Source organism: Oreochromis niloticus, unplaced genomic scaffold (assembly GCF_001858045.2).
Source record: "Oreochromis niloticus isolate F11D_XX unplaced genomic scaffold, O_niloticus_UMD_NMBU tig00007807_pilon, whole genome shotgun sequence".
NCBI lineage: Eukaryota > Metazoa > Chordata > Actinopteri > Cichliformes > Cichlidae > Oreochromis > Oreochromis niloticus.
In genome coordinates, this window is record NW_020328776.1 from 6,637 (window position 1) to 12,224 (window position 5,588).

General features: G+C 39.9%; 1 long non-coding RNA gene across 1 annotated transcript; it reads left to right on the top strand.

Moving 5' to 3' along the window:
• The first annotated feature begins 1,160 nt into the window (after positions 1 to 1,160).
• On the top strand, positions 1,161 to 2,862 carry LOC109199202 (uncharacterized). Its single transcript, XR_002059661.1, has 3 exons — positions 1,161 to 1,199; positions 2,454 to 2,623; positions 2,782 to 2,862. It is a non-coding gene; the product is annotated as an uncharacterized LOC109199202 (long non-coding RNA).
• Positions 2,863 to 5,588: the final 2,726 nt, after the last annotated feature.

The following is a 5,588-nucleotide window of genomic DNA, read 5'->3' on the forward strand; positions in this document are numbered from 1 at the left end:
TCCTGTAAGAAAACAGACTGAAGTTAAATGAAGTATTACCTTCATTTCTTTATACATGATATACATGCAGATTAATACAGAACAGAGAAGCTAAATGGTTAAATGTTTAAAAACTGTCCCATCACTATTATTTTTGTCATTAATTTTCAAACAAAGGAGGTCGTTCAGTTACATCCATCTCAATAAAGGGCAGCACTGGATCTGCTTTTATTTTTTAGTGTTTTCAGTACAATTACATTTTCATTACAAACAAAAGAAACGAGTAAACACACTCGGCTCCCACGTGTTTACCAGCTGTAATAAAATAAGCATCTGCTACACCAAAAAAATACAAATGGAAGAACTGAGGCTGCGTGTTTTCATGTTCAAGCATTTAACATAGTTGTACGTTTTCTTTGCTTGTTCTCTTCTTGATCTCAGGCTTTGTGGCAGCTTTCAACTGCACCAGCCCAACTCCTGCCGCCCTGTCTGATGAACTCGCAAAACATTTGTTCTCTAACAAACTGCTGCGTCCCGTCGAAACCTTTGCAAAGCCAATAAACATATCTATCAGCATAACAGTGGCAGGAATTTTAGGAGTGGTGAGTCTACACAGCTTATACACAAAATATTAACATCATGTCATCTATGTGGAACTAATAATCCTTATGACTCTAATATACCTTCTAATGTTACTCATCTTTAGGATGAAAAAACCCAAACACTGTCTTCAGTCTTATGGCAGGTCCTGGTATGTCTTGAACAGCTCTCAGAACTAAAACAATAATGTCACATTTCTTATATGATTATACTGACATTTTGTAAATTATTTCTGTTGCAGCTGTTTGTATTTTCAGCACAATGAACCAATCCAGAGCGATTATAAGAATGAATCAAAATGTTTGGCCACTGAATTAATACATAAAGAATACATTACTTGTTCTTTTAGATTTCCTTAAGTCTGTAACAGTAATTTCAAATATTATTATCAGTTGGGAACTTTTTCTTATAGTCTAACATGACTTAATACCAGATGTTGTGTTTCCCTGTTTCAGCAGTTAACATGATAGCTGTAGTGCTGTGGAACAGTTTTGCTGTTGTTCTGTTTAATGTAGGAGTGGGATATCGAAGGACTGAACTGGATGAGAAGGAATGTGCAGCTAAAAGAGTTTCGGTTCCTCGGACAACCTTTGGGTCCCAGACATTCAAATAAAACAGCTGTAAGTTTAATGAATTTTGTAAATCAAGTCGAAGAAATTAACTTTTAATTAAAACACTAAAAATGTCAGAAATGACAAAGCAGTCATGAGAGACATCGACGTCGACATCAGGCTGAGCTGGAAGACCAACACTTGCACTGTAAACAGAAAGTGGAAGAGCAGGCTTTCTTTGCTAAGGAAGCTTACGTCCTTCCACATGTGGTATAATGATGAATATTTTCTATCACTTACTTCTGATGAGTGCAGTGTACTTTGCTGTGGTCTGCTGGGGGAGCAGGAGATAAATAAACTAATCAGGAACCCCGACCACCCTCTGCACCACCTACTGGACATTTATTTTCAGTGTTTTCAATTCAATTTTATTTATAGAGCGCCAAATCACGCTTTATATTGTAAGGTAGACCCTACAATAATAAAAACAGAGAAAAACCCAACAATCATATGACCCCCTATGAGCAAGCACTTTGGCGACAGTGGGAAGGAAAAACTGCCTTTTAACAGGAAGAAACCTCCGCAGAACCAGGCTCAGGAGGGCGGGGCCATCTGCTGCGAGAGGGTGAGAGAAGGAAGACAGGATAAAGACATGCTGTGGAAGAGAGACAGAGATTAATAACAGATATGATTCGATGCAGAGAGGTCTATTAACACATAGTGAGTGAGAAAGGTGACTGAAAAGGAAAAACTCAATGCATCATGGGAATCCACCAGCAGCCTACGTCTATTGCAGCATAACTAAGGGAGGATTCAGGGTCACCTGGTCCAGCCCTAACTATATGCTTTAGCAAAAAGGAAAGTTTGAAGCCTAATCTTGAAAGTAGAGATAGTGTCTGTCTCCTGAATCCAAACTGGAAGCTGGTTCCACAGAAGAGGGCCTGAAAACTTACTTTTAAATACTCTAGGAACAACAAGTAGGCCTGCAGTGTGAGAGCGAAGTGCTCTAATAGGGTGATATGGTACTACAAGGTCATTAAGATAAGATGGGGCCTGATTATTTAAGACCTTGTATGTGAGGAGCAGGATTTTGAATTCAATTCTGGATTTAACAGGAAGCCAATGAAGGGAAGCCAAAACAGGAGAAATCTGCTCTCTCTTTCTAGTCCCTGTCAGGACTCTTGCTGTAGCATTTTGAAGACTTTCAGCGAGTTTTTAGGACATCCTGATAATAATGAATTATTGTTCTCCTACACTCATCATATATTGTTTTTCATATATATTTTCTTCAATGTTTTGTTATTGTATTCTGTTCTATTCCAGCCTGGACGAAGCCAGCTCTACCAAAACTCCCTATGTCTACTTATATAATACAGGTCATGTATATGATGATAAGCCCATCACAGTGGTCACTTCTTGCCAATTGGGAATCTACACCTTTCCCTTTGATATCCAAAACTGCTCGTTGACCTTCGGATCATATATACACTTTGGTAAGGCTGCCTGAAAATTAAAAACAAACAAAACTCAAAGAGTCTTAAAAATTATTTTTTAAACTCTAAAACCATCCCTATAGACCATCCATATTCTGATTTAACACAAAACTATGTGCTAATATGCAAATAAGCAAAACTCTTGAATGTCACTCTAGCTACAGATATTCAGATGATTCAAGGCGCCACAGCTGAAAAGGTCCTGAAAGAGTCCCGAGATGTGATCGTAACCAATGGGGTGGGAGCTGGCAGATATCAATATTGCCGATTCCAGCCTGCATTTAGACGATGGAAGCTACTCTGAGATCACATACTATGTAAGCGTGTTTTTACTGACTTTTTCATCCTTCTGATAATTTATTTTGTACTGTTATAGCTGATCACACTTTATTGTTTAATAGTTCCTAATTGTGGGAAGTCTTTATGAACCAGTCGCTATCATATTGAACATGTTTGCCGTGAGAATGAAAGTAAAAGTAAAATCAGGTGCAGATGATGCATGAGTGAAACATAAAGAAACTGACCTGTGCTGTGGTGGCACAGGACAGCAGGGATTACGTCCACCATTTTGGAAGTAGTTTCCGTTTTAAAAGCTTCATTTCTATTATTTGATGTAATGAGACATCTCATTTATTAAGCCAAAATTCTGAAGCAGTTTGTAAAAACTAAGTACATCCCATGATTCAGTGACTTTAGCAGCAACAACTTGATGTAATCATTTGCTGTCCGTCACATCGCTGTAGAGGAAAATCTAACAAAAATCTTACAGGTTTAATACTTTTGTCTCTTCCCAAGATCGTGCTAAGACGGAGACCAATCGTCTATGGTCAACCTCCTGGTCCCCAGCTGTTTCCTAATCACAGTGGACCTCTTCAGTTTTGTGCTGCCCCCACAGAGCGTGGACAGATCCTCCTTCAAGATGACACTCATCCTGGGCTACACCGTCTTCCTGCTCATATTGAATGACCTGCTGCCTGTTACCGGGAGAAAACACCGCTCATCAGTGAGTGTACATAAATGTAGTGTCGGCTGCATAGTTCTTCTTTTGAAGAAATACACTTAAGGAATTTAGAGACAGTGTTTCTGAAAAACAATACAGTGTCCTTTGGATTATGAAGGGTTGAATTCAAACATCTGTGGAACAGACGTCTTAAAATCTGTACAAATTTCACCAAAACTGTCAGTTCCTAAAAAAAAATTTCTAAACTGTGAAACTCTTCACCGAAGTACATTTTGCAAAACTGGATGATCCCGATCTGTGTCAACTTGCCGAAAGACTCCACCTACTAAAGACACATTTATTTTGGGGGTGTGTTTTTTCAGCTCTCTGAGATAAGGCATCTATGGCTGTAATCCAGACATTTCTTAAACACGATGGTAACTAAGACTGAGAAAGAGAATATAAGAAAGATAAATAAGACTTTACTGATCCCACGACGGGGAAATTTTTGCGTCACCTCAGCTCAGGTACAGATATCAGAAAGAAATACAAAAAAAAATACAAATAAGTACAATCAATGAAAAAAGTAAGATAATACACTATATACAATGGTAGCACACACAGAATATGAGCTCACATGTGAAAATGATTTAATGAAAACTGTTCTGAGTTCTTCCTGTCTTTGGTGCTGTTTCCTGCAGATGTTTTCTTCTCCATCAGTCTGGCGCTGATGGTTGCCAGCCTGTTGGAGACGCTGTTCATCACAAACATTCAGTACAAGCCCAGAGAGTACAGCGCAGTGCCTCACTGGCTCAGTGTCCTCGTGTTACGTTATCTAGCTGTTCTTGTTTGTATCCCTCCAAAGGAAAGGAGCAACCGAGTCACAGTCTCCCTCAATCCATCTCACAAAGGTACGTTATTATTTTTATAGTCCGTTATTAATAGATTTTGTTAAAAGCCCAAGTTGAAGAAACAGCTGTGGCCTGTATTGACTATAGTGGACTATGTGTTAGGTTAAACAACATAATGCTGGGATTATGGCTGAGGGTTGTGTGTTCCAGCTATAGAGAGATCACATTCCTGAGCCTCCCTGGGAAAGTCTATGCAGGGTGCCGGAAAAGAGAGTCCGTTCGTTAGTCGAATCTCGGATACAGGAGGAACATTGTGGTTTATGTTTTGGTTACAGAACACTGGACCAGCTGTTTACCCTCTGGAGGATACTCGAGGTGTATGGGAGTTTGCACAACCAGTCTACATGTGTTTTGGACTTGGAGAAGGCATTCACCCAAGTCCCTTGTGAGGTGTGCCTCGGACGTATGGGGTGTCTAGCCCCGTTGATACAGGCCATTCAATCCTTATACAAATGTTGCAGGAGCTTGGTCCATAGCCAGCAATAAGTCGGACTTGTTTCTGGTGGTGTTGGACGCCGACAGTTCTGCCCTTTGTCACTGAATCTGTTCATAATCTTTATGGACATTATTTTTAGGCATAGCCAAGTGACAGAAGGCTTCCACTTGGGTGGCCTCAGAATTTCATCTCTGCCTTTTGCATATGGTGTGGTTGTGTTGGCTTCATAAGTGGCACTGGAGTGGTTTGCAGCCGAGTGTGAAGAGGCAGGATTCAGAATCAGCACTTCCAAATCTGAGGCCATGGTCCTCAGCCAGAAAGGAGTGCCCACTCAGGGTCAGGGACGAGTTCCTGCACCAAATGAAGGAGTTTAAGTACACTCTAACATGAAAGCATAGTACAAATAAGCAATTGGAGTTTTAAAAAAAGTGATGGAATCAATTTCTTTTATGCAACGCAATGATGGCTGCATGTGTTTCTTTGCAGGTAACCAATGATTTCAAAAATGACCCTCCTTTTAACAAATCCAGTCCGCTATTTTAACTCAATAAATGAGTAATAATAATGATCTCCAGGCTTGTGCTCATCAACATTCTCATCTGAGTTAACAAGAAGATTGTTTAAATGATGTCAGCAGATCCTTTTATGGCAGCGATGAAATGCGGTGGAAATGCGGGT